The sequence below is a fragment of the Acipenser ruthenus genome, chromosome 17 (genome assembly GCF_902713425.1).
Source record: "Acipenser ruthenus chromosome 17, fAciRut3.2 maternal haplotype, whole genome shotgun sequence".
Lineage (NCBI taxonomy): Eukaryota > Metazoa > Chordata > Actinopteri > Acipenseriformes > Acipenseridae > Acipenser > Acipenser ruthenus.
In genome coordinates, this window is record NC_081205.1 from 32,533,545 (window position 1) to 32,544,160 (window position 10,616).

The window sequence follows — 10,616 nt, forward strand, 5'->3', positions numbered from 1 at the left end:
TTATAAAAACAAGCCAGCAGGAATTTTTGTTGCAGTCACAATTAATGTGAACTGACAACCTGTGGTGTATATCTATCCCCACCCCTTCGCTAAGAGCAATGCTAAAATAGAGTACAAAGAGCAGGGTAAGAGCTGGGAGGAGGTATAGATCAATACAACAACAACAAAACACACACACACTGTAATGTAGGATATTAGCATGTTTGTCAAAATATTACCAACGGCGTTTATGAAAGCTTGGGATTTCTATACTACCCTAACAATGAGTTTTCTAGGTACGTTTGTGATGGAAACATTACCTGAGGTTCTGTAGATGCATCCTTCCTGGTGCAGTCTGGAATGGTGCTTCACTAGCCTGTGGCAGTCTGCAAACAAGCAAAGTGCTTCACCTAATTAAAAAAGGAAATGTCATCATTAGCTGGTATTTACCATCTCCATTAGCATGATTGATGAAAAAAAATATCAAGGTAACAGTGACTTTGGCACATGATTGCTGAAATTCAGGGTTAAGAAATAGGTACAGAACTAATAATAGAGTTCTGATTAAAAGTGTCAGGCCTAACGGAAATCATTTGATCCTCATTTTCAAAAATGCATTGATGAATAGCTTTTGAATGCAGGTCTCATTATCCCATGCACACGCGGTATCACAGTCATGTGATCTCTTGTGTGAATGTGCCTGGGGGTGGCCCAGTATAACCTTGATGTTGACCAGTCACAAGACTGACCTGTCAAGTCAAGTCAAGTCAAGTCAAGTCAAGTCAAGAGCATGATGCATGTAGGGATAGTTCAGGACCCCAGCTCTTTTCTACCAATCTCACTGGTCATGATGTTTGAAGAGACAGGACCTACTAATTTGAGGCAGGACCTACTAATGTAATACAATCTTTAGCCAAAGAGCTGGCACCAATTATAAAAACAATTAAAGAAAAAATAAAGAACAAACAGTATAAAATGTACTGGTATATCTGTGTGCAACTCAGATTGCAAGGCTTTAAATCATTTGCAATGTTCTCTTCTGATAGCTGCTGACATTCAGCCAGGCTGGTGCAGTGTATTCAAACAACAGTCTAATATAGCTCTTGAAAACTTTCAGTACTGTATTTGGCGAGGCAACGTTCTTTCTCCCACAGAGTACTTTTAAATTGTTAAGTCTTTTCCTGGTACAGGTTTCAATGTCATCTATGTATTTAGTTCAAGTCATATTCTGTTGGAACGTCACACTCAAACACATGGCAGTTGGCTCCAGTTTCAAATCCTCACCATATAGCTGTATTTTAACTGGTTGTTCCGATATCTGGTTTTTGTTCTTGCCGAAGAGCACACATTGAGTTTTAAGGTTTAATTTGACTGTCCAAAGATTGGCCCAGTCTTCCAGTGCATTTATACAGACCTGAAGTCGTTTTGCTGCAGTTTGTGGTCTTTTAGAAGATGTCCAGTAGCAGAGGTCATCAGCAAACTGGGAAACCTGTCCATGAGCTGTGATCAGCACCAGGACAGGGACAGCCAGTGCCCCATACACTGCACTGTCCCAGGTTCCATCAAACTCTGGGAATGTCTGCTTTCCAGACAAGTCCACAAGTCTCCCTCTATTGAGGCCTTCTGTAATTCCTAAAGCACGTTTACCTTTCCTCCTGCTCAGCAAATGCTTCAGAAACAGCCCTGCTTCTGGGAGCCTCTGCACATCAACCTAAATCACAACTTTACCCCAAACCTGTGACTTTATCCTAATCTGGAATGCAAATCAGATTGCAAGTATTGCAATTCATTTCCCCAGTGGGATGACTGAAATGATATTCTCTGTGCAGCAGATGCAGTTAACATTGTTAGTCAGGAGTGGATTCTCCTGCAGTATGGATTGTTAGCCTGCTTACTAAAACCTATTGGATAACCAACCTGAGCTAAAACATAAGACAGAACCCACCTTTCCAAAAGCGCTCGTTCCAGGTTAAACTGAAAAAGCTTCCTGCACCACAACAAGCTTAACTTATGCCTCATCTTTCCAAAATATTTTTTTCACTCTCATTGGGTTAGCTGCTCTTCCTGTGGTGTTCCACTGGAATTCATTGTCATATTAACAAACATGTTGTTTTTGTTTGTTATAGATGTGGCTTTGAATGGGTAATATGTTGAAATACAGATCATTTAAGATTGAAGATGTAAGATTGTATAAAACCCACTTGCAACGGTAAACCATATGCAGAGACGTTGAAATGAATACAACCTATCATACAGATTGAAGACATAAAGACAAAGAATAAAGGAGATAACTGCCTGGATGAAGGATGATCAGATAATGGAAGGGACCAATGGCTAATGCTGATAACCAGCTGAAATTGTTTTCCGGAATCCAATTCAGTGCCTGTCAGTTCCACTTCCAGCAGAGGTCAGCACCTGACTGGAAGCATCCCCTCCATGCTGCACTGCATCAGCAAGGCCTGCTCTGAACATCATTTTGCTTTTATGACTTTATTTATCTATCTGAATGTATGTTTGGGGGGGCAAATAGGCACTGAGTTTGCAATAAAATATGTTCCAATTCTAGATGAGGAACCACACCTATGATTAGTATAATGAAGGAAAGAGTAAATGCAGTGCTTTAGTAATGTCTAGGCAGCGTCTACTCTGTCACCTTACTTTTTACTCAAATGTTATTATGTTCAACTGAAAAGTAAGTTGGTAAATTACAAGCCTGATTCAAATAAAAAGACCCCATACCTGTAGATAGAAGACTTCTATTACAATGTTTTTTTTTCACTGAAGAAAAGGCATATTCTAGCTGACTGTTTGTAGAATTTCTGTAGAGTACAAAACTACCCTCCTGGCTTCAAAGCACACACACGCGCACACACACACACACACACACACACAGCGCGCTCAGTTTCTCAATAATTGCCTAACACTTGACTCCTTCTAGTGTATTTGAAATATATTAATAAGGCATCACCAAGCAATGCATAAAATGTACTAACATTTATAAATGCCTTCTAAAACATCAAAAAATGCAATGTTGGGGGGTATTTGAAAAAAACTGAAATTACAGAAAACATTAAAAAAATCCCTTTGTTCTGGGATCTGAACATCCTACTCCTAAAAATGCAGTCATTTGTATTTACAGTTTCTGTACGAACGTTTGTACGCAACAAATCTAAATAAATTAGGACAAGGGGAAGAGTAAAACAAATGATACTGCTTTACTGCTCAGCGGTATCCCACACAATGTGAAATGCAGCACCGGTTCAATCTAGAACAATCAAGCCTGTTGCGGACCAGCCTGCTGCTGAGCACATTGGAATTTCACGTGTCTTTATCTCCACTTGAATTAATGAGAAACACGTCCTTTCTTTGTGGAAGTGTGCAGGTTCCCTTTGCTTGCTGTTGTCGTGGTGCCTCAAGCCCTCCTTGAAGACGTGCCCTTGTGAGTCTGATAAGAGCTGCCGCTGTGGCAGGATTGAAACAGTGACGCAGGTTGAAGACATTGCAGAAGTTTAATGCTGATCACTAGCGCGTGGACGGCTGAGATTAGGCTTCAGGGTCGGTGTCATGAATCAGGAGAAAGAGGGACACAAACCTGTTACAAACTGCTCTTTTTTTTTTAAAAGGATGGACATTTGTTAATTTAGAATAACACACACGCACACTGAATAGGTATTACAGATTTATAGTTATGGTCAAAAGGAACGTCAGCATACGTTAATCAAAATGCTATATGTGACAGAGTTACTGAATATATGCAAATACGCGGGTCACTTTCTTTTTAGTTTAAGAAGCCTTTTATTCAACATCTATACAGTATGTTGTGTATACTGTACCCTTTTATCCTCCCCCATAGTGTAAAGTGCACACAATCACTTCTCCGGGTAAGTCTGGCTTCAGTCGGCTGCTGAAGTCTACAGTACATGCGACATTATTTAAATGCAATATTTTCCATTGGATATACATTTGCGCAAGGATTACTAGTTCTAAAAAAACAGGTTATTATATTACTGCTAATAATACTTTCAACACAGTGAAAGACTTTGCTTTAATATGTCTTTAATTGCTGCAGTAAGTACAGTATAATCTTTAATTGTGCAAAGGCATTCCATATGGAAAAATAATATATTGCAGGACATGTCAAAGCAATAGAAATATATTTAAAATGCATGGTAATATATTGTCATCTAGTTCCTAAATATATGCTGTATAGTGCAATTTTTTTTGTTAATATTCTCATATATTTCATAAAACATTCAAAATATATTGCAGCGCATTCCTACAAGAATACAAGATATATTTTACAGATGGATTTCATCAAAATATATTGCAATACATTCTAAAACAGAAGGCTTGCCGTGTCGTGGCCACACTTTCTGTAACATACACATTTTCTTTTGTTTAACTATTCTTAAAATGTTATCCTGGGTCTAAATTTAATTCTTAACCAGATATTATATTTTACTAATATATGAAAGCAAAGGAACACTCGTATTTTGTAGTTCTGATTTATTATTAATTTGTATTTATCCTTTCCTGAAGAAGTTTAACATTTTATATTATCACACACAACTCATTATTGTCTTGACACAAAACAACGTTATAAATGACATTACCTCACAGTACAAGGAATCAGGGACTCAATTAGCATATGGCTGGAGTGGGGTATGCTGGGACAGAGCGATTGCACTTTCTATCGGCTCCGAAGGACACGCGGACCGCGCTGTTCCCCTTTTCGGACGGTAACCCGTTTGTTATTGTTTCACCTCGTGTGTACCACCGTCCTGTCCTGTCTGGGATAAGTGTCATGTGTTACCGTCTAGTGTGTGTGAGTCGTTTGGTCTGAACCCCCTGTCTCTTCCTCACTGTGTGTGAAATGCCTTGACTTGTGTTATACTCTGAAGCATGGTTTGGATGAATAAAACTTGGTTGATTTAACTGTGTTGAGTGTCATTATTTCTGGGTACTATGCATGTGTAATAGCAATTTTATAACATAACTCAAAATATTGTAAAAATCGGTAAGTTTATGTATTATATGGGAGCATACTTTCAAATATGTTCACTTATATTTTATTTTTTTGTCTTTTTTATTTAGGTTTTGGTATACTTCCCAAATAAACATCTGGCCTTTGACTTTTGATGTCCTATTGTAGTTTATGATACAATAACACACTAACAAAAAGCATTCCTAGCTGCCAAATGAGGTTTCGCTTCATTGTGTTTATGGAATAACAATTTGTAGCATCATTAAAAATGTTGAGTCACTCCAGTGTACTAATAATTAGTAATAGTTGTTTGACGGATACAAGATTAATTATTGCCTAAGGGTAGTATAAACATTGATTTATTTCCAGAGCACTGTGAAGGATTCTGAATACAACCCTCTTTCACGTCACTTATTTAATGTGTTTATTGCACACTAGGGGACTTGGGCTAATCAAATGCAGGTGTACTGTATTTATTTTCCAGCTGATTGCTAGCATTGATATTAAATGCTCTTTTCAATAAAGTGTTGAGTGCGCTATACAGCAAAGTCTTTAAAATCTGTGCCTCGACACAGGACCACATTTGAAAGGAGAAAACAGCTGTGAACTCTATGGAAAAAAAGCCAAACAAATCATATAATCAAGGTCTCTTCTGCACTCTCAGGTTGTTTGCTTTTCAGTTTAACATGAGTGTGGATTTCTCTCCTTTCAAAAAGAGGGAGTTGAAACAAACCCAGATGTTTCGATGGTGGAGGAGAGGCCTCAGAAAACTGCAACATCAGTCCCCAAACAAGCTCCTTAACCGCTGAACAAAAACTTGCTGTGCTTAGAAACTCTTGCCTCACCTCACTTTGTCTCATCACACTCAGTCTGGTGGACATTGAGCTTGATTTGAAAGGAATCTGTTTGTAAAATGATTTCCCAGCAGGATATATCAGTGGTAAAGAAAAACCACAGGACTAACACAACTACAGAATGACCTATCCAACATAGAATTCATTTTACAGGGGGCGGGGGGGATATCGCTCATAATTAACAGCCACCAAACCACAAACCCTTCTTATACCACCTGTCAAATACAGATGAAACTGAGAACAGTGGTGGATGGAAGATTATTAGGAATCCATCCCCGTTGTTGCTGGCAGTCTGTTGTGCAGTTTGACAACACATTTAACGCTGCTCTGAAAAGAATCAATTGAGACTGAGGTATTTCATCTTCTAGCAGGGTGTTTGTGTACAGTACTTGTTCATAACATTCAAAATGATCTAGATAGCATTCAAAATTGGGCAGACACATGGCAAATTAAATTTAATAGAGAAAAGTGTAAAGTATTGCATGCGGGCAATAAAAATGTGCATTATAAATATCATATGGGAGATAGTGAAATTGAAGAAGGGAACTATGAAAAAGACCTAGGAGTTTATGTTGACTCAGAAATGTCTTCATCTAGACAATGTGGGGAAGCTATAAAAAAGGCTAACAAGATGCTTGGATATATTGTGAGAAGTGTTGAATTTAAATCAAGGGAAGTAATGTTAAAAATCTACAATGCATTAGTAAGACCTCTCCTAGAATATTGTGTTCAGTTCTGGTCACCTCGTTACAAAAAGGATATTGCTGCTCTAGAAAGAGTGCAAAGAAGAGCAACCAGAATAATCCCAGGTTTAAAAGGCATGTCGTATGCAGACAGGCTAAAAGAATTGAATCTATTCAGTCTTGAACAAAGAAGACTACGTGGCGATCTGATTCAAACATTCAAAATACTAAAAGGTATAGACAATGTCAACCCGGGGGACTTCTTTGACTTGAAAAAAGAAAAAAGGACCAGGGGTCATAAATGGAGATTAGATAAAGGGGCATTCAGAACAGAAAATAGGAGGCATTTTTTTTTACACAGAGAATTGTGAGGGTCTGGAACCAACTCCCCAGTAATGTTGTTGAAGCTGACACCCTGGGATCCTTCAAGAAGCTGCTTGATGAGATTCTGGGATCAATAAGCTACTAACAACCAAACGAGCAAGATGGGCTGAATGGCCTCCTCTCGTTTGTAAACTTTCTTATGTTCTTATAACTATTTCTACACAATTATACTTATTTCTCAAACTTTGTGCTACTTCATGTTCTCGTGGGTTTCATTTACAAAACTTCAGGGTGTATTTTAAGTGTTTTAGATGTTGAGTTTTTTGAAGAGAGTTAAACAGTGCTTTGGATAAGGAGAATGACCCCTCTGGAACACTTTACAATGTTTCATGAACTGCAAACTTGATTTTATTAATTGAACAGGCTCTGAAAAATCTCACTCTTAAACACGTTGAACTTCTGTGTGTCAAACCCAATGCTCCCCTGAATTGCTTAAGGTTTTTTTTTTCTCCCCCTTGACAATTTTTGAGATTGTTTTTAATGAAGTGAAATTGAATCAAATGACACCTCACTCAACTGTGGTTGTGTCATTGTTATTGGGTTGTGATTCCAGCAGACTTTTCTATTGATAAAAGGGAATAATGTCTGATAAGAAACGCTCTCTTGACTTCATCCTATTAAGAGTGTGACTATCTGATTCTTCCTGAAAAACTCTATTGAGAATCTCAGTGCTGTTTACACTGGGTGTTTAGGGTCTATCAGAAGCAGGATTTCTATGTGTATCAGTGCTGGGTGAAGCCTTTAGTACAGACCATCGTCAATCACTAGAAATACTACATGAAGAACAGTAATTGATAAACTGAAAACTCACTATTTTAACAGTTAGTTACAACGTTTCAATGTTACAATATCAGTCTACCCGGCTATTTCTACCAGGCTATCTGAGGAAGGAGGAAGAAGAAACACTGTAGCTAATTATTAAAAGACTGAGTTTTCAATTTATCAATATATATTTCAATATTAAATGCATATGAAATACAATTCAAAATCTCTACTGCAACCATCTCAGAGCAGACTCAATTTCCAAAGCGTATTGTAAACTTTTTCTGATTTAAGGTAATGAAATATTTTGTGCACATTTATTGAACAGAAATAAATTGAAAGTCATTTAAAAGTGTATAAATACTACAAGCGACCCCCCACCCCCTCTTGTATCACTCGTTTTCAGCCAGTCAGTATCAAATGACATTATATTGTATTCTTGCATAATACCATTCCTATGTCACCTTCTCCATTACGATTTCCAATCCCAGAAAACACTGCGAGTATTGCTTGTGTTCATTAAGCAATCATCTAAGGAATTTAGAAACCTTTCGTCTCAATCAAAGTTTCAAAACAGTTGTTTCAGCGTGAACAGTTAGTCATTTTCAAAGACCATCATTGCAATTGAAACTTGTTAAGCTGTAATGATTTTTGCATGCATCGGTCATTGATTTAATTCTCCTTGCAGTAGACCAGAAAATAATGCGAGTGTGTTTGAAAAAACTAAATTTCCAGCTCCTCCTCCTCCAGTCAGTGTGCAGTACAATGTGTATGCAGCATAGGCAGGGTCCTCCCGACTGCCTGAATCAACATGGGCGAATTCAAAACCCTCAGAGCTGTCTGAGACAATCCAACTTTCAGTGTGAGCTTAATATGAAAGCACCACTCAGCCTTTGTACAGGTAACTTCCACATGAAAACCTGAAATGACTCAAACAACAACACAATGGGTAAGGAGCGAGCAGGCTGTGGAATGGGTATAAGGACCTAGTTGTGTATATTGGAGACATATTTTAAGTATTTTAATAAATAAAAACAATATCATTAACTTAAAATGATGAGCAACCAACTAAGATTTATGAAACCTAAAGCTCTGTGAAAAGAAGTCTTCCAGTTTTCATCTACCACCATGTCGTCTTCCATTTCACATACCATAAACTGTACAGATTCAACGCCTTAGGCAATGAAGAGACTCATTTGTATAATCTATTTAAACAAAAAAGCAATGTACAGCTATTTATTTTGTATTGAAGTCACTGCTCTTCAGATTGCTTATCAGCAATCCCATGATTCCATGGAGAGGCACATACTTCTTCAGCAAATTCAAGTCAATAACAGCGGGCAGGCCTTGTTTGGTCTTCCCTGGGTTATTAAAAACAAGAAAGCTGACTTTTAAGGGAATTAAAAGAATAGCAGGATTGATTTATCTTTCAGAAATGCATTACTGATGCTATTACTCAGCCCACTTTCCATGAAGTAACTCTGCAATTTTTACAATTAGTTGGGAGATTACGGGTATTAAATTGTTCACTGTGCATGACTGCAGCTTTAAACTCATTAATGATAGCAGAGTAAGTAAAACTTTACACTTAATACAAAAAACCCTCTGCATTCTCAGAGAATTGCTCCTCCATATTTACACATCTACTAAAAAGGGTTCTGCCATTTAGGGTATGCTTGAGAGCCTTTTCTTTTAAATTAAAGCACTGCTGCCTTTCCAATATATACACTCATCACAAGAAACTATATTTTCCTAGAACAAAGATTATCCATGCTAAACTCAAGGTAGTTCTTCCTTCAGAAGCTAGAGCATCCATTATATCATCTCACTGGTAAACAATGTTAGTGTTATTCTTATGTAGTCTGATCAATTGGTATCTCAGCCCATTGAATTGAATTGAATTGAATTGAATTGACCGGCAAGGGCAAAATGCAAACCACAAACCGCACGGTTCAAAGAGGAACGTCTTACCATTCAACTAAAGAGCAAGTTCTGGAGTGGAGAGGCATGTTCAGGTTTTACGCGGATGTCAGCATTGTTAACTCATCAGCCAGCCGCTGGGAGGAGATTCATTACATTAGGTAACAACTTGATGTACAACCTGATCACAGACAACATTGTTTTGTAAGTTGTTATTCAAGCAAGCAAGGGAATCCCTGCATGGTATTATTGTAGGCACAATATGAGTTTCATGAAACACGAAACCGATTTTGTTGCAGCAGTACATTGTTATATTTCAAGGAAGCAATATGGAATAAAAAAAAAACTTAAATATTTGACAAGACAAAAATATGATGAAAAATAAAACAAACACTACGAGCGTAATTCATTAAAACATTTTTTTTAAGATTGAAGGGTGAGCAGTGCCATCTTGTGGACGGAGGTTATATTACAAGATAAGTTGACTCCTACCCCCTTCAAATTCCAAGTGTTTTTTTCTGTTTGCTTGTTATTTTTGCTTTTTTTAAAAAAAATATTTTTTACATTTGATGGTTAACCGAAAGCAGAATTAATCAGAATACAGATTACAGTTAACATACCAAAGGTCCTTGCATGCTTAAAAAATATACCAATAGATCCCAAACATAAAGACTCTGCGAAGTTTACAAATGCGTCGCTTACCAAGAACTCCCCCCCCCCCCATCCCATTTCTCAATGAATAAATAAACAGTGGTGGTTGTTCCGCTATTTTGGACCCAAAACTGCCTTTGGTGTTTCTTTTGTATGCCGCCAACACCATACGTAGAAACGTTTGTTTGCCCGTTTGGCAGGGCACCTAAAACTGCAATCCTGTAAACTGCTAGAGAATAGATTTATACCGTGTGTGTGTGTGTGTGTGTGTGTGTGTGTGTGTGTGTGTGTGTGTATATACACAGTGGTCCTCCAAAGTTTACAAACCCTAATTTATGGAAGTGTAACACCTTAAAATTAATGTTGAATACATGTATATAGCACATTCCTATAAACACC